We start from the raw sequence: 27,853 nt of genomic DNA on the forward strand, positions 1-27,853 counted from the left end.
GTAAAACTTTTCAAATTTCGTAGCAGAGCCGGGAATCGAACTCGGGCCTCCGGGGATGGCAGCTAATCACACTTACCACTACACCACAGAGGCGGACTTTCTTAATTCTAAGATTATAAAGTGCCGAATCGACATTATTATTATTATTATTATTATTATTATTATTATTATTATTATTATTATTATTATTATTATTCCTTGTGCTCGGCTAAGGAGCATGATTCGAACTTTTTCAGCTGATTACCCTTTACTTCTCAGCTTTACTCTACTCAGCTGACCTCTCGAGACTGAGTGGACCCGGTTCCAGCCCTCGTAAAACTTTTCAAATTTCGTAGCAGAGCCGGGAATCGAACTCGGGCCTCCGGGGATGGCAGCTAATCACACTTACCACTACACCACAGAGGCGGACGTTCTTAATTCTAAGATTATAAAGTGCCGAATCGACATTATTATTATTATTATTATTATTATTATTATTATTATTATTATTATTATTATTATTATTATTATTATTATTATTATTATTATTATTATTATTATTATTATTATTATTCCTTGTGCTCGGCTAAGGAGCATGATTCGAACTTTTTCAGCTGATTACTTTACCCTTTACTTCTCATAAAATCTCTTCAGCTTCTAATTGCTGCTTTTCTTGCGATCTTATGACCAGGTTTTGTTGCTGGATGTTTTGCAAATCGGTGATCCTCAGCTAATTTTCTTAACTTAAATCTGTCTAATACAGTTTCATCTGTGATGCCTATTTCCTGAAGATCTTTTCCAATTTCAAGCAGCCAATTGCTTTTACTTTCATCAGTGGGGCAAGATTCAGAACTCTTTCGTCAATCCCTGATTACTCGTTCTGAGAATATGTCCATAAAATTTCAAACGTCTAATCCTAAATGTATCGTAGATACATGATTTGCCCACAACTATCAGTGTTCCAGATGCATATAGTGCTTCAGTCCTGATAACGGTGTTGTAATGCCTTAATTTTGCATTTCGGGATATGGAGTTCTTATTGTATGTGTTCCAAGTGAGTCTGTACGCTTTTTTAATTTGGAGATCCTTTCTTTGCTTGCTTTACGATTCAGTTTTTACAAGCGAATCGACCACAAAGAATTATGCTACAACTTCATTTCTTTCTCTTCGTGCGGAGTTTTCTCTGTGTCCAATACTCCTTCATGCGTTCGCTGGCCTGCTTCCGTTGTTCATCTGTCCGGTCTCTTCCGGTCTTCTTAGTTCTTCCTGAGGCTTGAACACATTCCAAATTTTTCAGTGTGTTCCTAAGCGTATTCCTTTCTAACAGCTGGATTTCCGAGAGACTTAACCTTTCTACACTGACTGACAGAGCAAATGCAACACCAAGAAGGAGTGGTTCGAAAGGGATGAAAGTTGGGAAAAAAACAGAGACGGCACGGACGAATAATTGACGTTTATTTCAAACCGATATGCAGGTTACACAATGCGCACGGCATCGACTCAGTAGGATGTAGGACCACCGCGAGCGGCGATGCACGCAGAAACACGTCGAGGTACAGAGTCAATAAGAGTGCGGATGGTGTCCTGAGGGATGGTTCTCCATTCTCTGTCAACCATTTGCCACAGTTGGTCGTCCGTACGAGGCTGGGGCAGAGTTTGCAAACGGCGTCCAATGAGATCCCACACGTGTTCGATTGGTGAGAGATCCGGAGAGTACGCTGGCCACGGAAGCATCTGTACACCTCGTAGAGCCTGTTGGGAGATGCGAGCAGTGTGTGGGCGGGCATTATCCTGCTGAAACAGAGCAATGGGCAGCCCCTGAAGGTACGGGAGTGCCACCGGCCGCAGCACATGCTGCACGTAGCGGTGGGCAATTAACGTGCCTTGAATACGCACAAGAGGTGACGTGGAATCATACGCAATAGCGCCCCAAACCATGATAACGCGTTGTCTAGCGGTAGGGCGCTCCACAGTTACTGCCGGATTTGACCTTTCTCCACGCCGACGCCACACTCGTCTGCGGTGACTATCACTGACAGAACAGAAGCGTGACTCATCGGAGAACACGACGTTCCGCCATTCCCTCATTCAAGTCGCTCTAGCCCGGCACCATGCCAGGCATGCACGTCTATGCTGTGGAGTCAATGGTAGTCTTCTGAGCGGACGCCGGGAGTGCAGGCCTCCTTCAACCAATCGACGGGAAATTGTTCTGGTCGATATTGGAACAGCCAGGGTGTCTTGCACATGCTGAAGAATGGCGGTTGACGTGGCGTGCGGGGCTGCCACCGCTTGGCGGCGGATGCGCCGATCCTCGCGTGCTGACGTCACTCGGGCTGCGCCTGGACCCCTCGCACGTGCCACATGTCCCTGCGCCAACCATCTTCGCCACAGGCGCTGCACCGTGGACACATCCCTATGGGTATCGGCTGCGATTTGACGAAGCGACCAACCTGCCCTTCTCAGCCCGATCACCATACCCCTCGTAAAGTCGTCTGTCTGCTGGAAATGCCTCCGTTGACGGCGGCCTGGCATTCTTAGCTATACACGTGTCCTGTGGCACACGACAACACGTTCTACAATGACTGTCGGCTGTAAAATCACGGTACTAAGTGGGCCATTCGCCAACGCCGTGTCCCATTTATCGTTCGCTACGTGCGCAGCACAGCGGCGCATTTCACATCATGAGCATACCTCAGTGACGTCAGTCTACCCTGCAATTGGCATAAAGTTCTGACCACTCCTTCTTGGTGTTGCATTTGCTCTGTCAGTCAGTGTATATCCTTTTTCGTTTCTTTAATCCATGCTGTAGTGGTCTTTCTTCTCCAGAAGTAATCAAATATCTGTTTGGTAAGTCTGTTTGCGTTCATTCTGTACAGATGTTCATGAAACGAGAGCCTCCTTTTCTTCATGGTCTCTGAGATTCTTTCCACCTTCTGGTAAACTTCTTCGTTGCTCTAAAGTTTCCATCCGCTTTTAGTTTGGACAGCTCCCATAATTTTTATGATGATCCTTATTTTCAGGACCTCTAGCTTCTGCAGCTTGTAGTTCATGGACAGGCATTCACTGGCATACAGGCGTTCTGTTTTGACCACGGCATTGTAATGTTTTAAGTTGGAATTCCAGGATAAGCACTTCTTATTGTAGATGTTCTTTGTCAAGCCGTATGCTCTCTCCATTTTTGAGATCCGATCTTCCACTGCAGTTTTTTCTAGTCCATTCTCCTGTATCGTCTCACCAAGGTACTTGAACTTCTTGACCCTTTCTGTCCGTCCTATATCTGTTTCCAGGAGTTTTGGTCCATCTTTGATGTTCCTCATGAATTTGGTCTTTTCTGCTGAGATCCGCAGTCCTGTTTGGCTGGCGATCCTTTCCAAGAGGTTAATCTGGATGGTTGCGACCTCTGGACTTTCTGATATTATTATTATTATTATTATTATTATTATTATTATTATTATTATTATTATTATTATTATTATTATCAGAATGTAAATACTTATCCGGTATGTCATAAACACAATTTATAATAAGCATAAGGATGCTGAGGTGGTCAGACGGTGTCTAGGGGTGATGACCTAGATGTTAGGCCCCTTTAAACAACAATCATCATATCAGCATCATCACCATCATCACCATCATCATCATCATCATCATCATCAGACCGTGTCACCACTGGATGGTGACTCCAGGTTATTCAGGTTCCACTGACAAAGCAGAGTGGCCGCGTTTCATCTGCTTATTGCGAGTGCCCTTCTACCATTGTTTTAAGCCACGTGCAGATTCAGCAACACTGCCTCGCAAATCCCATTTGAATTCACCCACCAAGCGATCTGATTGGCTAAATTCAGCAGCTGATAACATGGTAACGGCACAAGATATCCATTTTTTTAAATGCATATGTTCCGAAGTTTCCATCCACTTTCCGTTTGGACAACTCCCATAATTTTTCTGAGGATTCTTCTTTCCAGGACCTCTAGCTTCTCCAGCTTGTAGTTCATGGACAGGAATTCACTGGCACTGGCATATGTCCAGTTCACGTTGTTTCCGACCAACCTGTGTGTTCTTTAACTGAAGTGTGCGATAGTAGGAATGACAAAACCACGAGTGCATGGAGCCATGCAGGAGTATTGTGACTAGTTAAGACTCAGGCTACGAAAGAATTGTTGTAGTTCAGTTTGTAGGTCGAGGTAACCCAGATCGAACTTTGGTATCAGGCAGAGTGCCAGGCGACCTCATAGAGAGACCCAGACTTTTAATCTCTGAACCTTAATTAAAGTTCAACCTCAGATAAAACCAGCGGCGACTCTAAGTGAGGTGGGAGAATATCGCAGAGAAAAGTCCAGTGGACGAGGAAGTAGCGCAGCAAGATGAAATGATGTGTAGTTGTAATCATTAGACTATGACATGTTCAATTTCACATTTTATGAAGTAAATCGCTGTTCTAACTCAATTGACGCCAGAGAGAAAATGCAACCTAAAAGTCTTGAGATTCAAAGTCAGACTCTGGTTTAAAATTACAAATGCTCTTTTCCAATATAATAGATCCTTATCTTACATAGTAGATGCATTGCAAACCTTCTGGTTTTATTACTTTATTAGATACCATTTCTGTAAGGCGGCAACGGGAATTATTATTTTAAGGGGAAGAACAACTAGGCAACCATCTGCTACTATATAACATGAAAACCTAAACGATGTACCTGTAGCAATAAAATACTCTGGAAATTAAAATGTTTATTATTGAACACAGTACGTATGATTTGTAGCTACATTAAATTATTTGTGCTTCCTACAGCGATAGGTTGCCTACATCTGACAAAGTATACCATAACACTTAAATATTGAATATATGTTTAACCATGAAGACTCTTCTGGACCGAGCTCGATAGCTGTACTTGCTTAAGTGTGGCCAGTAACCAGTATTCAGGAGATAGTGGGTTCGAACCCTACCGTCGGCAGGCCTGAGAAGATGGTTTTTCGTGGTTTCCCATTTCATACCAGACAAATACTGGGACTGTGCCTTAATTATGGCCACGGCTGCTTTCTTTCAACTCCTAACCCTTTCCTGTCTCATCGTCGTCGTAAGACCTATCTGGGTCGGTGCGACGTAAAGCGACTCGTAGAAAAATAAAATACCGTAAAATTCTGGAGTTAGTCGTTCGTAGAACTATAAAGGTGATTTCCAAAAGTTTGAACGGAGCCTCTAATGGACAAGACTGCTAAATCACAATATAGATTCTTAAATTAATCCTGCTTTTCGAGCTTAGAAATATGTTGTGGCTGGTTGTTTAGAAAACGGTAAAAGTGTGATATATTGTCTTAGGAATTCAGTAAATGCTTCTACTTTCTGACCAAATACATCCATTTCAAGATTCTCATTGAATGTAATCTGCCATTTCTCCAATTCAGTGTTAATAATAGTAATTCGGTTAAAGACCATTCGTAGATGTACTTGCTTACATAACGTATATTCAACGCAATTCATCCTGAAATGCAACACAAAATTATTATTCTAAGCATAAAGCTCCGGAGTATCTCATGATTGATAACGTTAAGATATTTTCTTGTGGTGCATTAGGATGTTGGTCGTAGAAATGTAAATACTATTGTACAAATTCAAACCTTACACTTTAAGAAGGTTTCTATACTAAGGTAGTCAGATATTCCATTTTGATGCAGACATTAAAAGTTACTTTTACACATAACACAACTTTCTTCTTGCTGAATTCAACAGTTTAATTTATACTGATCTTCACATGATTAGTATTACAACTCATATGAAGGACAGAATAAACAGGTTTTTCCTTCCGAGTTAAATACATCAAAAGCAAAACTCCACAAGAGAAAACAACGAGGAAGGGGGAAAAAACTGTAAACAACGATTAGAATAAGAGACAACGTTGTAGGGCATGTACGGTAATTGGACACGGTAATTTTGCAATCACTGTTATGGAAGGAATGGATCAGGTAAGAGAAGGAGGGAAATACCTGCACAAAGTACATGACACAGGCCAGAGAAAATACGGGCTCAGGTTCAAAGGAAGATAATTCAGGCTGAGAATATTTTAAAATATATTTACAATTAGCTTCACGTTGCACCGCTACAAATAGGTCTTACGATGCCGATGGGTTGGGAAAGGATTAGGAATGTGAAGGAAGTGATCGTGGCCATAATTACAGCCCTAGCATTTGTCTGGTATGAAAATGAGAAACCCCAGAAAACCATCTTAAGTGCTGCCGACATTGGGGTTGGAACCCTATCTCCCGAGTGCAAGCTGACAGCTACGCGACGCAAACCGCGCAGCAACTCGCTCGGTAGTCTGAGAATTAGGAAGTTAAGAAATAGTAAGGTCTCATTGTAAAACAATGGCTCAAACTGTGAAGGAGAATCTGTAGTCTTCTGGAGCTTCGATTAATGAAACTGTTACTGAGTATTGACAACGTGCGCTTGTAAAATGCCATCAACAATGCTGTTTCTGCATTTCATTTACTGTCTGAATGAGATCTGAAAGAGACTAAAGTTGGTCGTATTGAAGTGTTGGTTTTTAATTTGTTAGTCTCGCATATTGGTTCTTTTATTCATCAATAATAAATGGTGCTTGTAGAGTAAGCAAGAAAAAATATTCATAAAATTAATAGAAAAATAACGACATTCTTAATCTTGGATATTAGTAAAGGACTTCGCTGACGAAGAGCAAACTCGAAATCAACTAATTTCTGGTCTCTCCATGCAGGTTGGTGGTATATGACGGACCTGTCATGATCAATAATAATAATAATAATAATAATAATAATAATAATAATAATAATAATAATAATGGCTTTCCGGTAGAACTGTTGCCTAAGCCTCCTGATGGAATATATATCAAAACTAATCGAATAATTAACACAGTACAGTTCTCTTCAAAACAGGTATTCACTTCATCTGCCCAAAAACCTCCCGTCTGAACCTTCAGAGTACGGCGCAAATCCCCAGATAAAAGAAGTGTGGTGCCTCCCATTATGAAATTACAATGTCAATTAACGTGCGGTTGAAAGCCACAGCACACATTTTTTTAAGTCATTTTGCTTTCATCCCACGCGATAGGATTACATTCTCTTACAACTTTGGCCATTCCAAAATCTCTTCATAAAGAACAAACAGGAATATTATTACGTTGAATTTCAAAGGGATAAAATATAAAATATGGTGTACTTCGGTCTGTTAAGATAATTGAATTAAAATTTCACGGCTAGAGTTTCCCACCACTGTATGTTTTGGCAAAAATTACGTTCATGGCGGATGTTTTCCTCACTACCGCAATGAGTGTCGAGAAATGACATCACCCAGTGCAGACGATGACAATATGCAAGATAGTGCCATATGTCACGCAATGACCGTTGGTAAGATGGGCATCGTTTGTGTCAATATGCCAATAAATAATATAATAATAATGCTATTTAGGGGCCGATGACCTTCGATGTTAGGCCCCTTAAAACAACAATCATCATCATCATCAATAATGCTATTATTTTCACGTCCCACTGACTACTTTTGACGGTTTTCTGAGACATCGATGTGCCGGAATTTTATCCCGCAGGAGTTATTTTACGTGCTATTAAATCTACTGACACGAAGCTGACTTATCTGAACACCCTTCAAATACCATTCAGACCGGGGACAATAAATACTTACTATCAGAAATACAGAACTGTTCATCTGTCAATTGTTCTCTAAGCAGAAGGAACAGTCATTCAATTAATTCAATCTTCCAGTCGAAAAATCTTGGAACAGTTCCAGTTAGTGAAGAAACAATGATATAATGATTAAATGTACCTTCTCTTGTATTTTCCCTTAAAATAATAATCACCACTACCCTATTTAAAGATAATAATAATAATAATAATAATAATAATAATAATAATAATAATAATAATAATAATAATAATAATAATAATAATAATAATAATGCCCGTCTCCCTGGCTGAACGGTCAACGTTGAGGCCTTCGGTTCAAAGGGTCCCGGGTTCGATTTCCAATTTGGTTGGGGATTTTAATCACGTTTAGTTAATTCCTCTGGCTCAAAGCCTGATATTTGTGTTTGTTCCAACACATTCCCGTTCATATACATGCAACACGCAACACTATCAACCACCACAGAAATTCGCAATAGTGAATACATCCCTCCACATAGCGTTGGGGTCAGGAAGGGGATTTGTCAGTAAAAGAGGTTCAAATTTCTATACGCAACATATTTCGCACTCGTGAGCCCACAAGGGTGTGGGAAAAATTCTATAATAATAATAATAATAATAATAATAATAATAATAATAATAATAATAATAATAATAATAATAATAATAATAATAGTCATGATAATTATCGTTCGGCCTCACTTACCGTGTGAAGGCAAATGAATTTGGTCGCCTTTAAGTTGCTTGCCTGTCAATTTTGAAGTTCTGCATTAGGCTACTCTACCAGATGACAGAGTTGGCTGGGTGATCTATACCTGAACTTTAATTCATTTTGTCGGTTAAACACCAGATGTGTCCCCCGAAATTTTCTACATGCCGACACGAATACACTCCAAAAATCCGACAATCTCTGCCCGAAGGCCGAAACTCCACCACTGCCCTATTGAAAGAGCTTGCATACAATTGTCCTCTTCTCCGGGGTCGCTCAGTCGGCGGAGCGAAGGTCCCAAAAGGGTGGACTGTTCGCAGGGCCAACTTGCTATTACGGGACCGACCTTCAGAAGATTTATATTTGCAGGGCCATTGGTGACTGGATAGGAGACATAATGTGGAATAAGAATCAGAACAAAATAACAAACTGGTTTATTAAAATGAAATAAAATTCAGTCTGGACAATGCTAGGAAAGAAATTACATTATAACATTTCTTCAACATAATTCAACTGATTATTCTTCTCGTTAACAAAATGACTATGAGTCCTTGGCATGCTTAGCGAATTCATTGGATTCAACTACACCTTCAATGAACTCAAACCGAAGCTATTCTCTGTAACATTTCATCAATCACGTAATTAGTGATACTGTCGTTATAATTGCAACAAAACAATGTTACGCTGAACATGAAATAACCATATTTCATTACTTCCTTAATTTTTACGGATTACCCATTAATTAATTCTTTCTTTAGCACATCTTTGAAACATTTTTCTGTCTAATTTATATTGGCATATTTTGAGAAACAATTCTTGAGAAACTACTTTGTCATACTTATGAGAAATCCTTCCTAACCCATTTTCTCACACCTTTGAGAAATTCTTTACAACTTATTCTTGAAAAATTCCGTACACTTTATTTTTGAGAAATGCTTTACAATTTTGAGAAATTCCTTGAGAAATTCTTTGGCGTATTTCCCCTCTCTCGCAGATTTCGCTCGACTGTATTCCTTTATAAATCATAACAACGATTTCTAACTGACTAGTATTCTATGGATGGATACAGCATCACGTAACACCACGCGTAATCAACAACAACAACATTGACTAATAAATCACATAAAAACATGAAAAGAATAAGCATTCATGGAAAGACATGGATAACTGTCACGTAACAACATTATCACACCAACAATTTATAGGCAGATTTATCAGACAGTTGAAACTATCATACTTTATTATTCATTTATTATTATATTGTCCTCTTCAATTTTATTGAAGACCCTTATAGCCTGAACCGATCATAATAAGAATTCATCAAGACTATAAGACGAAATAGGATGACTAAATTAATCTTGAAGAAATAATCATCACCACCATCATCGGAAAGATGCGTCTGTGAGCCCCAGGAAAGGCTAATAATAAGCAAGTCATACATTATTCAATATCGGTTGTTGAGCGAAGGAAAGAACTATTATTAGTCCCTAAACATTATCAAATCCCCATAAATCACTATCATCGCTATAATTCACCATAATCACTATGACTGACATGCACCCTAGTGGGCCCATATCGTCAATTTCATCGCAAAATTCACCATCACAATATCGTTCAATTTTATTCACAACAACCAGTCAAATACCCGACTTTCATTATTATTATTGTAATAATTATTTTTATTTTTCCTACTATGGCTCCTAGAAAACGTCTTCTCGATGAGCTGTTTCTAGTATACGGCAATTACCATCCCTTCTGATATCAATTTTAGTTTTAGCCAAAAGTTATTGGGCACGATTTTGAGAAGTTGAGCAGTGCTTTTTAAGGTGTTTGCCTAGACCCATACAAATAGCAGTAAATTCCAACATTTTGAATTACAGAAGGACATGTGTTCTAAAGATGGTCCCTGGACCTGCAGTTAAAGCACTTCCTAACATTAGGATTCCTGGTTAATTTAGAGGGAACAAAGGGAACAGGACACACAGAATTAACAGGAGGAGGTTGATGGATGGGTTTTGACTCGTCCCCATGGTTCACATCTTCTGCGAAGGAGAAAGCGGCATTCAATTCAATGAAATTACTAGGGTACTTAGTTAATGAAAGGTACGACCGATAGGAGGGTGTTATTCCTTTCAATATTCGAGCGACCACCTCTTCCTCAGGTACAGAAATCTTAAAAACCTTACAGAAAAGTCTAAGATCAAGTATATAATTAATAATATTTTCATGGAGGAATTGAGTCCTAAAACAATGTTTTGGGATTAATCCTTGGAGAGCTAGGGAAGGGATGAATTTGGAAAGGACTAACTCATGGAAATAATTTATCTTCAGATTCTATGAGATGGCTTCAGAAATTTCCCTTTTGAAAATCCCTACACAATGTCGGAACAGTGCCCGAAAAATGCCCAGATCATCAATGGAGTACACACTTCATGATACAGTCAATTCCACCAGAAATATTAAGAATCTAATACACTCCTCTATTGAGTTTACAGGAAAATTCCTGACTCCATGAAACAGTTCTCTTAGGGAGTTGTGACCAGGGATTGCATTTAACCGAGGCAAAAGACCTTCTAAATCTGGCGTAGCTACACAACAATGGTTTTTATGATTACCGGGAGGGGACTCAGCAAGGTTGGGGTTACCATGAGACATAGAATTAGAGAAGTTCCACTTTTCATCAATAGACAGGTTCTCTATTTCTCTATTTATTAAAATTTGTATTTCTTTTAAAGTTAAATGAATCATGTTCAAATACTCACCAATTTAGTACTTCGATAAGGAGGAGAGATTAATGGATACCTGAATAAAGGAAGACAGTACAGATGCGCACTCGGCAGCAGTACCAGCAGGTTAAGCTTTCCCGATTCTAAGCTCATATATTAACTCATCTTTCTCAGCATGTGAGGATACAGCACCGCTCGCGCTAAGGTGAAGGTACATGAAAAAAATTGAAATATTGAAACAAGATAGAAGCACTCCTTTCCACAAGATATTTGACATTTTTTTAACACTTCAATAAATTAATACCGGACAGGGAAGAGACCAAAAGAAAGATGGATGTAGGTAGTTACAAGCAGACGGTACCAACATAAACAACCACGCTCTGCTACCCCTTACTGTATTGCTATGGTACTGACATGAGTAGGCACGTGTAACAATACCCTAGGATTACAATCACAGAATAGAAAACACCACACCAAAAAGAAGGCAGAAGAACGTACCCTAAAACGCCAAGGGTGTCACGTGGAAAGGATGGATCGGGGCACTTCCGTTCACGGTATTATACTCAAGATTTAATTAAAAGAAACCACCCTTGAATGAAAATATTCAAATTTAATTTTGGAATAATTAAGCTTAAAATTAAAACAACAGAAAGCAGAAATTAAGGTCACCCTCAACTAAAATTCCAATAAAGTATAAATAATTACAATTCATTAACCCTACGCTGCATGAATTTATTTACACCAACAACAATGACGTGAAAATATTATTAGAGGGAGATTAGATATGTAACTTCACATTGACAACATACACTGACTGACAGAGCAAATGCAACACCAAGAAGGAGTGGTCAGAACTTTATGCCAATTGCAGGGTAGACTGACGTCACTGAGGTATGCTCATGATGTGAAATGCGCCGCTGTGCTGCGCACGTAGCGAACGATAAATGGGACACGGCGTTGGCGAATGGCCCACTTCGTACCGTGATTTCTCAGCCGACAGTCATTGTAGAACGTGTTGTCGTGTGCCACAGGACACGTGTATAGCTAAGAATGCCAGGCCGCCGTCAACGGAGGCATTTCCAGCAGACAGACGACTTTACGAGGGGTATGGTGATCGGGCTGAGAAGGGCAGGTTGGTCGCTTCGTCAAATCGCAGCCGATACCCATAGGGATGTGTCCACGGTGCAGCGCCTGTGGCGAAGATGGTTGGCGCAGGAACATGTGGCACGTGCGAGGGGTCCTGGCGCAGCCCGAGTGACGTCAGCACGCGAGGATCGGCGCATCCGCCGCCAAGCGGTGGCAGCCCCGCACGCCACGTCAACCGCCATTCTTCAGCATGTGCAAGACACCCTGGCTGTTCCAATATCGACCAGAACAATTTCCCGTCCCGTCGATTGGTTGAAGGAGGCCTGCACTCCCGGCGTCCGCTCAGAAGACTACCATTGACTCCACAGCATAGACGTGCACGCCTGGCATGGTGCCGGGCTAGAGCGACTTGGATGAGGGAATGGCGGAACGTCGTGTTCTCCGATGAGTCACGCTTCTGTTCTGTCAGTGATAGTCACCGCAGACGAGTGTGGCGTCGGCGTGGAGAAAGGTTAAATCCGGCAGTAACTGTGGAGCGCCCTACCGCTAGACAACGCGGCATCATGGTTTGGGGCGTTATTGCGTATGATTCCACGTCACCTCTAGTGCGTATTCAAGGCACGTTAAATGCCCACCGCTACGTGCAGCATGTGCTGCGGCCGGTGGCACTCCCGTACCTTCAGGGGCTGCCCAATGCTCTGTTTCAGCAGGATAATGCCCGCCCACACACTGCTCGCATCTCCCAACAGGCTCTACGAGGTGTACAGATGCTTCCGTGGCCAGCGTACTCTCCGGATCTCTCACCAATCGAACACGTGTGGGATCTCATTGGACGCCGTTTGCAAACTCTGCCCCAGCCTCGTACGGACGACCAACTGTGGCAAATGGTTGACAGAGAATGGAGAACCATCCCTCAGGACACCATCCGCACTCTTATTGACTCTGTACCTCTACGTGTTTCTGCGTGCATCGCCGCTCGCGGTGGTCCTACATCCTACTGAGTCGATGCCGTGCGCATTGTGTAACCTGCATATCGGTTTGAAATAAACATCAATTATTCGTCCGTGCCGTCTCTGTTTTTTCCCCAACTTTCATCCCTTTCGAACCACTCCTTCTTGGTGTTGCATTTGCTCTGTCAGTCAGTGTATTTTTGATGTATGTGATCATACTGGTGAGCAAAAAGGGAAAAATTCAGGAATGTGCAAAAACGCTACATCATGCGTTGAAGGTTACTTATGTAAAAATGTTACCCAGCACAGTATATGAGCAGAATTATTGTTTATTACTTATAATAACATAGAAAACTAATAAAATTATTTTTAAACAATTAGAAGAGATTTAATACATTGAAGGAATTGGAAAATAACAGCTTGCTCAAATGGATACGTCATGTCCGCAGTTCAACTGATGTGATAGCCTTTGAAACAATCTGCATTCTTTTTCAAACACAGTGCTGCTCGGTCATGGCCATCCATCAACGGCTGCTAATTCCAGATGCCCACCAGGCATAAAACATAGATTGCATGATTGCTGGGTAACATGTCTTGGTTATCCCTCCCTCCCTCCCTCCCTCCCTCCCTCCCTCCCTCCATCCATCCATCCATCCATCCATCCATCCATACTTCACATCACAGCCTGCACGGTTCCTAGGTAACATTGTCTGGCCATCCATCCATAATTTACATCACCGCCTGCACGGTTGCTAGGGTTACACTTTTGTCAAGCTAACTTCTGTAACGCATACTTTCAGATGATCCCCAGACATAAGATATTTATGTCAAAAGGAATTACGAATATATTTGATAAATGTAAACAAACCATGTTGAGAAAACGCAATATAAATTACAATACATATTATTATTATTATTATTATTATTATTATTATTATTATTATTATTATTATTATTATTATTTGGACTTAATTCTTGCAGCATTAATGAAATAATCATTAAATAGAACACTATCAATAAGTACTTCAAATCATTGCTGCCCATAACCTTCAAACATGCATCTGAAAACAAATGCCTTAGCTGCACGATGTAGCAAAAACGCTGCGCTCATATTTGATGACTTTTTAGTAACAAATATTGTAAATTAAACATTGTTAGATATTTATGTTAAAAGATAAGTATATTGAGGACAGTGCAGTATTTTTGTTAAACAATCGTCAGCGAATCACCTAGAATTATATTTCAATGTTACTCACGCCTGTACAGCCGCCTTGACACATGTCCAACTGCCTCAGGCTAAGATAACATAGCACATAGATGGAGAAAAACAATGCCCTTAGCCCCCTGTAGCATAATTTCTGGAAGTACAGATTTCAAAGATATTATGCGCATAGCTAGGTTTGCCATCTTTTAGCATATTACTGAACTACAAAAAGAAGAATATTATGTAGCGAAAACGCTAAACTATGCAGTGTAGGGTTAAAATGAGAACAAGATTAAGAACCAGGAGACTAAACCTACTTGAAACGCGATCGGCTTACGCATAAATAAAATGGTAGAAATACTAAACCTATTACTAATGAATTAACTTAAATATAACTTCATGTACACCCTTAACTTCTTTCTTTTCATAAATCTCCAGTTTTGTAGTTAAATTTTGATGGTATCAAGAAGGCCCACTGAGTTTCCGCAAGGAATTTCACCGTAATTGTCTACTAGATTGAGTTTATATCAGTTACATTAAAAATACAAATACGCCTGAAAAAAATACCACGAAGGAGTACAAGAAGGCATGCAAAAATCACTTAGAAGGGAAGAATTAACATAAAATACTCCACAAAGACTAAGTACTTCCACAAAAAAATTTGCCACGCTGGCTTTCTCAAAATCAACAATCATCTTCACCATCACCATAGCAACCCCCAAACAAGGTGGAGAAAACAAGGAAAAGCCAGAGAGGGTTTCCAAGTTTGACGGGAAATGAGAAAAGTAAGGGATCAGCAGTCACAACATTTATTATAATCTTTAAGAAAACAACAATAAATAATTTGAATAATTTAAACAATGACTAAGCTTGAAAATCCAGTAGCGAACACATGTCCTTGAGCGAAAAAACGGTCACCGGCTGTGCATATAAATGTTAATATAAATTGAAGCTGACAAAATTCAGAATATCTGAAAAAATTATATTAAATTGAAGGCCGGTCCAAGCCAGACCAATATTGAAACTTGATAGCAAGATTAGATGTTAAGACATAAAAAAATGACAAAGTTGAACATAAAGTGGTCTCTGTGACCAATAGATTAACAAAGACACAAAATTTAATGACAAAACTTGCAGCAAGGCTTACAGCACTTTTTTTTTGCTAGTTGCTTTACGTCGCACCGACACAGATAGGTCTTACGGCGACGATGGGGCAGGAAAGGGCTAGGAATGGGAAGGAAGCGGCCGTGGCCTTAATTAAGGTACAGCCCCAGCATTTGCCTGGTATGAAAATGGAAAACCACGGAAAACCATTTTCAGGGCTGCCGACAGTGGGGTTCGAACCTACTATCTCCCGAATACTGGATACTGGCCGCACTTAAGCTTACAGCACTAAACTCTCCGCCGGGGAGATAACAATTGAAAGAAATGGTTGCCAAACATTAAACTGGAAAATAAATAGTCCAACACTGCAGTGCTATAGACAAATCTTCGAACTCAAACCACTTGAATAAGAATGTAGTCCTCCAGAAACAGACATGCTGACAAAACGTAGATTAAAATATTCATAAGATTGATGCACAGATTTGTGCAGAATGCAAAGTCCAGGCTGTCATGAGTAGAATTCAGTAAGAGAATAGAAGTGCCGGACAGGCCAGCTGCAGAAGTGTCGAAAGCGCTCGGCTTGACATGCTTTAGTTCAAACAGGTGAGCAAAGCCCAGGTCAACGGCCCCAAGCACGGCGAAGTAAAATGCATGTCGTCAAAATGCCGCCTTCAGTGTGCGTGGCGAAATATCAGCCTGGACGAGAAGTCAGCATACAAGGCTGCCGCGGAGCGGGAATTATTGTGAGCTCCTCGTAGGAAGTGAGGAGCCGAATCCTGGAGAACATGATGAGGGGCAGTCGTTAAGAAGCACAGCAGAAGGTTCCAGATCCGACATAAAGTAGTGCTGTAAGACTAACAGTAGTAATTACTAAAAAGTACATACAAATCCTTATCAACAAATACAAAATAACGAGAGAAAGGAAGTCCAAAAAGAATATTAATAATTTCCAATTGATTAATAATAATAATAATAATAATAATAATAATAATAATAATAATAATAATAATAATTTCGTGTGGCTATTACTAGCCAATTGCAGCCCTTGTATGGCAGACCCTGCGATGAGGGTGGGCGGCATCTGCCATGTATAGGTAAATGCGTGTTATTGTGGTGGAGGATAGTGTTACGTGTGGTGTGTGAGTTGCAGGGATGTTGGGGACATCACGAACACCCAGCCCCCGGGCCATTGGAATTAACCAATTAAGGTTAAAATCCCCGACCCGGCCGGGGATCGAACCCGGGACCCTCTGAACCGAAGGCCAGTACGCTGACCATTCAGCCAACGAGTCGGACATTAATAATATAACAAAGGCAAAAGTCATATAACAGAAATAACCAATGAAAAGGTAAAATGACGCGGAAGAATATATTCTCGGTACCAATTGGAAATGAAGTTGCCGTGACGCAAACAGTCATGTCAAGGTGATGTAACCAATCAACAGTAAATAAAAAATGACGTAAGTCAGCGGAGCCAGAGAAACAAAATAGGCAAGCAGTGTTCATATAACCTGTGACATGATTGCACGTCAAAGGGATCTTATAATAAATCAACGAAAAGTAACCGAACCAATTAAGGTAAGAGCAACATCTAACATAAATTCAGACAAGTAGGAGAGGTACCGAAAATAGTGAAAATTGCCACAAATTGTACGTTCATGGACGCATGAACCACAAGGAGATAGAACAACCAATCCCGAAACAATACGCAACAATAGGAAGCTCACGCTAGATCAAACAAATTAGAATCAGTAGATTCCATAACTCAAAGAATTAAATTTTAATAATAATAAAAGGGGGACAGAAAAATAATATTAAAATGGGATTTGATCATAATTTAAAAACTCTTGTGGAAACTCACATGGTAGTTAAACCGCCTCTAACAAAATTTTGCAATTAATAAAGCATTACATAATAGTTCAAAGGGAGCTGCTGGCGATAATAATAATAAAAAGGTAATTAACTCAACTTTCATACACGGTGAAACAGTGTAACCCAAACATGATGGAAATAGTGTATAACTTGTTAGCAAACTTAAATTTCAAAATACATAAAGAGAAGCCCTATTAAAAATAAGTTTAAAAAACTTCTCCAATGTTCTAAACAGGGATGTCATATTCGTAAGATCCGCGACGTAGTTCAAAATGATGACCACGTGAAGCTGATTTCTTGGTCCAGAAGGATTTTTGAATCACATGGCGAAAGATTCCAAAAATGAATTCAAAACGTTACTTAGTGTTTCTTGAAGATCGACTGATGCACCTTAACATGTTATTTTAAAAATAGGATAATTCACAGTAAAGTTGATGGAAGAAAATAACGAAGATGACCAAAAATATTCCTGGGTGATGACACCCTGAACAAGTGTGTTTATCCCGGTACCATCACTACAGGCCAAGCTCGTACGCCACGCCGTTTCACTCCACCAGTTGGCTCCATGTCGCCAGTACACAGAATGGCGCACAAATTCTGGCTGACTGCCTACCGCTTAGCTTAAAGAAGCAGCCATGCGCTCATTGGTCAGAGCAAACGAAGTTAGACTCGTTGTCAACTGGGGGCAGCACCAAGCATGAGCTAACCCTCCATGAGCAGAGACGGAAAGATTCATAAATGAAATATGACAGAATATCAGCGCTCAGAGGCGAGGTAAAGTTTTAAAACAAAAATGTGACAGCCAGTCATAGAGAAGATAAAAGAATAATAATAATGGGACATAAATTCCCAGGTAACACAAATTTCCAAGGCGGAGTTCCATACCCAAAATGTTAATAATGGAAGGGACGATAGCATAACCTCGGTTACAGTGTCAAGGTTGAATATGATTATGTACTCTCTCTTTGCTCAATTTTCAAAAGCTCAACAATGTGTCCAATCCCTCCTCTACTTCCACGAATTTCGTAACAGCAAATTTCGTTTAATGATATTGCTTGTTGTTTGAGCTTCTTTGTGTCCAACTGTGTGTACTTTCTGTATTTACAAGATGGTGGATTACGAATAATGAAATGAAGAAAATAAATTTTCGTACTTTCTGCAGTGTCAATTTTCTTACTATGAGTAAATGAAAATATAAAGCTTTGAATGACGGGCAACGATTAAAGGTTTTTGAAATGCTAACATCTACTTGAGGCAAATTGTCTCAAAATGAAATCTCAACATAGTATAAAATACAGACGTGGATCCCATCTGTCTGTCTGTGTGTTCACTACCGGAGGAGAAACGACTAATGCCGTATACAAGGAAATATTATAATTGCTCCATTTAAAGTAACCTATCGCCTTAAAGTCATAATTGTTCCCGTGCGAAGCCGGGACGAGTAGCTAGTTAATATTAAATTCAAATAAATCAGTATTTTTATAAACGAAATTTGCCAGTTTTTTGCCACATTTGGACGTGAGATGGAGGTAGGGATCACGTGGTAAAACACTTGGAAAGGAAATACTTGAACGCGACTTACAAGGATGTGCAAACCTATCCGATTTTGTGTGTGCTTTGTTTGCAAAAAACAGAAGAGTCAGAAAAGTTGTTGTTAAGAAGCTTATGTTGCTTCAAGACTTGAATTCTATAAACCAAGTTGATCTAATCGATTTTCAATCACATGCTAATGAAGAGTACAGATATGATATATCAGGACAACTTAACGAAATTTATTCTTCTTAAACCTCTTAAATCAAAGAAGGCTAAAGAATTCTGTGGTAGCACCACCGAGATATTTGCACTTCTCAGAGCACCTTCTGTTCTATGGCCCTACAATGGGAGGGAATTTATAAGAAAATATGAATAATTTGAAAAATTAAGTGGCCGAATTTTAAAATCATCCACGGAAATCCGAGGCATTCCCAGAGTCAGCTAAGTGTCGAAACAGCTATTCAGGATGTCAAAACTCATGTTAACCATTTGGATGTAGGACAATGAAATATCTCATTGAAGTGAAGCTCTTAGGTATGTCTAACTCAGAAAATTCTTTAAAATGTACGGGGCCCTTAGCTTTAAAATTATTCAATAGCCGTTGAAATAGTTTTATATTTATGTATATAAGGATTGTATTTTAAAAATAAAAACGCCAACTTTCTTTAAATTGGTTATTGCGTTTTACACTATAATAACAAAATACATCATCGCCATCATTATCATTTTATAGTTCCAGTTTCCCGTCAACCCTCTTCCACTCTGTCTTTATAACATACGTTCTATTATTAATGACATCCTCTAGTGTCCCCCGATCTGCAAGGTCTATCTTTACAATGTACATTCAGTGCGTTCTTGGTCTTCCCACTATCCGTTTTACTGCCACATTCCTTTCCATTTAACCTAAGCTGTCCTTGATGGCTCCATCTTCATTACATGCCCGAACCACTTCTATCTGGATACTCTGACCCGAAGTAATAATGTTTCACTCCCAGCTTCCTTTTTTCACCATATCATGCCTTAACTTGCCCAGTTTTGTATTTTGAATTATGCACCTCAGGAACTTTACCCCAGATACATGTAACCTTGATGAGTCCTTATTGTTGAGGGTGCATGTTTCGATAACATAATGAAACATGGTATCAGTTATTCAACTGAAATAACTTTGTCGTTTATCAAATTCAGTGTTCCAGAAGTTCATATTGCGATAAAATTTATTACTGCTCCAAGCTCTCCATTTCATGAAAAACTACACTATTGAATTGTATAAAAATGTTGTAAATCTACTTGTCACGGTTCGCTTTTGTACTGTAATAAGTGGGAAACAATACCAATTAATATGTCATAATAACAAAATAATTGAATGTTACAAAGTTATTCAAAACTTACTCTGATTATGTTCAGTTATAATTTAATATTTACTGAATTTTTGAAGTATTTGAGTAATTGGAGTTCAGTTGGTAAAATCAGACTTGAAGAACATAGCAACTTGCTAATAACTTTTCCCCTACATGGTATATTAGTTATCCTCAACATTCTTTGAACTTAAGTAGGAAAGATTATCATTCACTAGCATTAGTCTACCTTCACTAGTTAATGTTGATTATCTCAGCACTGTTCGGTTCCATGGCTAAATTGTTAGCGTACTGGCCTTTGGTCACAGGGGTCCCGGTTCAATTCCCATAGACCATAAACGTTTAATTCCGCTCATCATGACGCACAGGTCGCCTATGGGAGTCAAATCAAAAGATGTGCATCTGGCGAGCCGTACTTGTCCTGGGACATTCCCGGCACTACAAGCCATACGCTCTTCTTCTTCTTCTTCTTCTTCTTCTTATTGTCTCAGCATTTGAGACTGATATATTGAACTTACACTGAGAGGTTCAGTGAACATCGACAATCACTAGAAAATAACAATCTTCACTTGGCTTTTATTTTTCACTATAACACGTACACATATACATACATGATTTATCAGTTGCCTTGGCCTGCGAGATCACCATACCTTTCACCCACTGAGCACGTATGGAGCATTATGGGACGACAAATCTAGCGTCATCCATTACCAGCATTAACCATTGATGATTTGACTGACCAAGTACAGCAGAAGTGGAACTCCATCCCACAAAATGACATACGGCACTTGTAAGACACAATGCAATTAACATCGTAGCATCTACAGCGGTTATTAATGTACCATCATGCCACGTGACTTATCGCGCATACGTGAACCTGTAATCTGGAAACTTTAATCAATTAAATATGTTACCTAGACAATTGCTTAGCCTGAATTAGCCTCTAAACTCATGTCTTCTTGGTGTTGGGATTTCATTTTCTGCCAGTGTAGAATGAATATATTATGCAGTTGGTAGGATTCCAAGTATAATTTCTTCGTCGTAGTGGGCTTGTTGAAGCTTAGCCAGTTTTGTTATTGAATAACAGGTAACCTTTAAGCTCTAAAGGGCAAGTTTCATTACAAGGAAGTACAACTTATGTAATGATCAGAAACAAATTTATCACAAAATTCATTAATAAATCAATATGACCGTCTTTCTACCGATGGATTATAAAATATGAATTTGGTTACACCACGATGGCATTCTGAGAAGCTGCTGGCAAGGATTCTACTGTTATAAACGAATCCTTTCATTTCGTTTCTCCTCTTATTATGAACTCACAGAAATCTCTTGTGAAGAATATCTATCGAAGACCTCTCTTTATGTAGTTTATGACTGAAGTTGGCGTTTCCTTGAGTCGCTATTGTATCTGGTTGAGAGACTCTCTATGTATGCTTCCGTCTTTGGGAGAGATGCTGTATGTTTCAAATGAACCATCTTTATACTCTTCTGCTTTCTCCGCCTTACTTCCCTTTTCACTTGATTGTAGAAAATGTTTCAAAGGAGACCGACAATCTTTATCCAGCTCATCAGTACACCGAGGATTTAATTACTTTAGTTATTGCTGTTGTGGATTGAAATATATTTACTGATTAATTATTTATTTTAGCTTTTGCAATAACAAGATTATCTAAATGTTGTGATTACTTAAATATAGGTTCGAGATATATGTGATTGAGCTTGAAGTTATTGTGGAAGATACTGAGGAACGGTGCAGTCACCATCATAAGTCTGAATGCAATAGCCTTGTAGTTTTGTCGAGAAGAATCAGTCGATTCACTCAGATAAGGAATTATTTTTTGGCTCTATATAATTCATTATAGGGAAGGTAGTATCAACACATGCCAGTATGAGACTAATTCGATGGTGGTCATTCAATAATACTGATTGTTTTATTAAAGGCGAACACATTACTACATTTGATTTATATTCACAAACGTTACCTAACCTGTCTATTTTAGTAACTAATAACTGAAATAGGGTTTGAGTAATTAACGGTACATCACTAATTTGCACAAAGAATGGAATGTAAAAATTAAGTCGTTCAATATTTTTGTCAGCTTAGTTATTTTAGGATATCTAAGACATTTTAACAGCTGGCGATATCTCACATTAATGACGAGAAGTAACATACAAGATTTTCAACAAGAAAATATGGGGAGAAAATAAATTTTAGTACTAGAAAAGACGTGAATTTTCGGTTGTACTTAGGAGGGAGAATACTCCCACTGAGCATCATTCTTCCCTGAATAGCAAGACGTTGTGTTTACAGGAATGAATTCGCTCACCATAGACGATTTGAAGGAAAACATTCACCATAGGATAACATAATTTATGAAAGAGAATTAAGACGCTTACTGGCCAGTTTCATGCACAGATGCCAGAAAGGTGTGCAGGAAGTTTCAGCCTTTTGTTTATTTGCATGGATAAGTATATGAGATAAGATTCACAAGAAGACGAGTCAATCCTCCCTCTCAAAAAAGTGTTGGTGACCAAACGATAACAAAAATTTGGTGACATAGCAATCCACAGAAATCTAAATAGCGCCACCGACAGCAGAGTGATCAAGCTCGACTTGAACGTGACAAAACGCATAATTGAAGACTACGTTGGAAAAAGGTGCCTCGTCGACAACGCACCTAACGGTAGGCCTACTTCATCCTCAAAACTATTTACATCAGGGCCTTTCAGAGTGCATGCACCAGTGCATTGCGCTGTGCACGGTGCAAAATACGACTTCGCTTGGTTTACCAGGGTGCAGACCCCCACTCCTCGATTTGGAGCAATAGCGCTGTCTCTCTCTTTCCCCACGCCTGTGTCGCTCGCTCCGCCCACTTGCTCCGTAGCGCTCCAAATCCGAGCCGAGTTGGGCCGAGTAGTCCAGAGGCGAAGCGTTGGTCCGAGCCGAGCCGAGTAGAACCAATGCATTGTGCACAGGAACTCTGCGCGTCAGTTTTCACGCGTGAGATTTTTGGTGTTTGAGAGGACCTGGTTTACATTTACCAGAACGACTCCAACTTGAAGCTCAACATGTTTCTTCTTTAGTTATGATGATCAGGCACTCCAAGGACGCCAAGAAAACCATACAAGGATATGAGTATAGAACAGAGGTACCGTGATAATCATAAGAGGCTTTAACGTCGACGCAGGAAGAAATCTAAACAAACTCGATTTCATGAAGACTCAGTTCAACCTGGTCTTTGTGCTGTATAGGTTGTCAGTACATTGAGAACCTCGTACATCGATGTGACTAGAAAAATCAGCGTCGATCTCATGCCACACATGAGCTACGTCTCAGGTGGTGGTCGTGATTACTATTTTAAGAGGAAGTACAACTAGGCAACCACTTATCAGAGAGAAAGAATGGAAGGGATGCGACACTTCGAAAAATGAAGGTATCGGCCAAAGAAAGACAAGGGCCATGAAGGGCGTGAAAATGAAGGCCTCCATAGCCCTCGGAAACCTAATTGAGCTACGTCTCATACAATCGGCATGTCGTCAACAAGACCGCCCTCAGCCTAGAATGAGCAAGCTACTCTCTCAAGAACACAAGATTTCTGTAAATAACCAATATAATTAACATTATAATTGTATCTATACCCTCAAATTTTGACTTCATACTTCGTATTTATCTCGGATTAGGTACAAAAAAAGTCGAAAATAAGTTCGGTTCAGTTCAGTTTTCGTCTGTCTGAATTTTTGTCCCAACATCACAGAAAACATAACTTGTCGGCTTGCCATAATTTCCTGAAACTCGACATTTAAGGTCAAGTATAAGAAGGAAATGCCAATGAACCAGTCATGTACTTACAAAAAATTAAGGTACATCCTCAGAATTTGCTCAGTCTGAAATGGAAAATCAACGGAAAAATCCTCAGGGCGGCCGATAATGGGATTTGAACCCCCATCTCCCGAATGTAAGCTTACAGCTACACGGCCTGCACCACACAGGTAATTTTACTCTGTTCACTTGAGAGCATGTGATGAAGTTCCCAGAACATTTATTTTAGTGATCTGGTTTGAATTATTTTACGGTATTCATCATAACAAAATTCTCTATCACTACTCACTGCAAGCCTTATTTTGTTAAGCTGTCTGCCATGACTGTTGTAAATACATATATTTTTAATGATAACCTCTTGAGGTAGATCGAAAACCTAGTAAATCAAATTCAGGAGCCATGTTCACAAAATAATATAGAAATTGGTCACTTGATGAAGTCGATGTACAGTACTTCGTTATAGGGTACGAAAGAGAGGTTCAAGCCATTTCATCGTTCAGTTAACATGTTTAATAAATTGTCCTCGGATAAAATCACTACCGTTCAGTATCTTCAACTATAAACATGAACAGTGCGGGAATACTTAACGAGTTTGTTACATATTGAAATTTCATATTATTCTAAGTATATTAAACCATATTAAACATTATATCGCATTACATGACATGAAATTACGAAAATAACCATTAATAGAAAATGCCACATCATTTTTGGGTAGTATATTACGTTATACATACATACTTTTAAGCAATCTACAGTATACAATATTTACCCGTCGTCAAAAATTACTACAGTGATAACATTATACATACATTTCAACAATATATATTTGCTCATCTATATTTAGCTCCTAAAAGGACTCCGTGGAACAACATTCCATTTTTGCTAGTGGCTTTACGTCGCACCAACACAGATAGGTCTTATGGCGAAGATGGGAAAGGAAAGGTCTGAAGTTGGAAGGAAGTGACCGTGGCCTTAATTAAGGTACAGCCCCAGCATTTGCCTGGTGTGAAAATAGGAAACCACGGAAAACCATCTTCAGGGCTGCTGACAGTGTGATTCGAACACACTATCTCCCGGATGCAAGCTCATAGCGGCGCGCCTCTAACCGCACGGTCAACTCGCCCGGTGAACAAAATTATGGTGTGATACAAGTGATATAAATGATTATAGATTTTGTATTATTTTAAAATTTATACAAAGCAATGTGATCTACAATATTTATAATATATTTACAAAAATGATGACATAAGTGATCAAACATTTGTATAGAATATAATCAAAATATTTTTATGTGATATCAAATTCAAACGGAGCAAGGGAAACTATTGAATGTGATTGAGCATACTATAAATAACTGATTTGGAGTATTATGAAAGAAAATAGTAATTATCTACTGATTTTATGATAGAGAGGAATGTAAGTTTCTAAAGGTTTATACTATTTATTTCAGACCTTAGTTAATATTATTTCATCAATTTTTAATTTATACTCAAAGAGAAATATGATACGTTTCTTGTGGTTTCCGAAATGTCCGCGGCATTTCTTCAATTTCTGTGGAAGGATATCGTACAGTTGCGGTGTAAAATAGAGGAAATTATGTTTGGCTACATGTAAATTTGATTGATATGAAGCAGAATGGTTTTTCATTATTTTTCTGGCCCCATACCTGTAGTTTATTACTTGAATTTTATTTTCATTCCATTATTCGTAAAACATAGCACTGTTTAATATTTAAGACGTTCTCATCAGCTTATTATCTAATATTTGGATACAACCTATATTTATTTAACATTATTCAGAAAAACAAAAGGTTATGAGCTATCTGAAGTTAATTTATGCTTTCATTTTACTTTACAATGTCTGTTGTATATAATATAATTAACGAATAATAATAATAATAATAATAATAATAATAATAATAATAATAATAATAATAATAATAATAATAGTTTCAAGTTCCACTTACTAATTAAACGGTTTTCGGAGAAACCGAGGCGCCAGAATTTTTTCCCACGGGAGTTATTTTAATAGCTATTAAATCTACTGACAAGAGTCTGGCATTTTTGAGAATCTTCAAATACTACTAGACTGAGTCGGGGTCGAACCCACCAACTTAGGAAAGCCAGTGTACTATCGTCTGAGGTACTCAACAAGGGTGAACAATTGTTCTCTATTTTATGAACTTCACCTGCGTATATATTTGCCGTTAGTAGGTTTCTTGACATACATTCAGATGAAGGTGAGACTAATGAAAATTAGTCTGCTCGGACATACGAAGAGAGTTTGCTGCAGAAGAAGTTTACCTTTACCGCAATCCATGTTCAGAACTTCCAACAACTTTTACACATTTAATTTAAGCTTTCATTTACATGCTTTAAAATGAAGGTTTGGTAAAGTTCCTGTTCTGATCCACTAAGCGATGTTGGAGACAAAACCACATTCCTTTCTCAAATCCTTGGAGCATGAGATGTGGATAGCATTGTCAGCACTGCGGCTTGGTCGACTTTTATCCCCTGAGGGAATACTCCGATGGTGTGGAAATCTGTCTGGCACTAATTCAGATAGACAGCGTATTCGACCAACAGCCATCTGAAAATGGAAAGGCAGTCTTTTATATTCATATGTTAGGATTGCTTCAGGTGGAGAGCCCACACCCTACCTATACCCATATTAAAGCTTGCATCACCTTTTATTTATCTTTAAAAGTAATTTACAATTAATATCCGTACCGTCACTTTATATTGCTTTCTTCTATTCTCCCGCTACTCTTGTAATCACAATTGTATTGGTTTTCTTTATACAGTTGCTAATTTTCCAATCTTCCAACTTTTCAATTATTGCACCTGGTTGTCCTTAGAATTCTCACACACCCTTTATTCAAGGCACAAGATCATCAACAAATAGTATTGTGTACACGGTGGGTTTCTTGCGCTGCCTTTCATGATAACATTTATCATAATTTACCATACACTGAATAGCTTTGAAGCAACTCAGTCTAGTGCCATGATTTCAGCATTGATGAACAATAAGTTAATTAGTTTACATAGACCTACGTAACAGTTTGAATTATTTTACTGTGTGCTCGACTTAGTCGATTACAAACGTACGTTGTTTAATGACAGTAAAACAATTCAGTTATTTTCTTTTGTTTTATTCTATTCTATTAATTCACAGTGGTGTCTCATGGGAGGGTGTGAATTGTTATGTTGTAAAGGTTTGCTTCCCTGAGTTATTGTTCCTGTGAAGGTGCAGGCATAAGGAAGGTAGTTTTGGGTGAGTCTATAAGAATGTGAGTGTGAAGCAGTTGTGAAAGCAAGATTAAGAGCTGGCTAGAACAAATGAAGAGAAGTGTCTGGAATGTTTATGCTGCAGAAGAAACAAAAGTAAAGTCATCTTCGTACAGGACATGGAGGTCCTTGGAGGAGTGGAAGGTACAGACCTCCACTTTTCGTAACCTCGGCACTAAGTGAGGTACAGTGGTTACCTCTATGCCCGACCATGTTTGCTCCCATTAACCTGGTACTCATTTTTAGTGTCGGCTGAGTGGATCTCAGGGTCATAAGCCGCTCCAGAAGTAGAAATCTCGTTTCTTATATTTATCAACTTCCTGACGAGGAATCGACCCCACATCATTCCAGGTGAACCAGACGTACCTTTACCACCTCGGCTAGGCGACAAAAAAATAAAAAATAAAAATGTATTGAACAGTTGTAAGACCGGGAACATGGGCTCTACGTAAAGAAGATAAGTTTTCTGAAGAGAACAGAGATGATAATGCTCAGATAGATACCTCTTTGAAAGATAGATTAAGGAAGGAAGAGAGCTGTAGTGACAGTGA

General features: G+C 39.1%; 1 protein-coding gene across 1 annotated transcript in view; it reads left to right on the plus strand.

The window, feature by feature from the left end:
- The window catches only part of LOC136858173 (uncharacterized), a 174,597-nt gene that overhangs the window by 22,248 nt on the left and 124,496 nt on the right, over positions 1-27,853 (plus strand). The window lies entirely within an intron of this gene.

Source organism: Anabrus simplex, chromosome 1, assembly GCF_040414725.1.
Source record: "Anabrus simplex isolate iqAnaSimp1 chromosome 1, ASM4041472v1, whole genome shotgun sequence".
Classification (NCBI taxonomy): domain Eukaryota; kingdom Metazoa; phylum Arthropoda; class Insecta; order Orthoptera; family Tettigoniidae; genus Anabrus; species Anabrus simplex.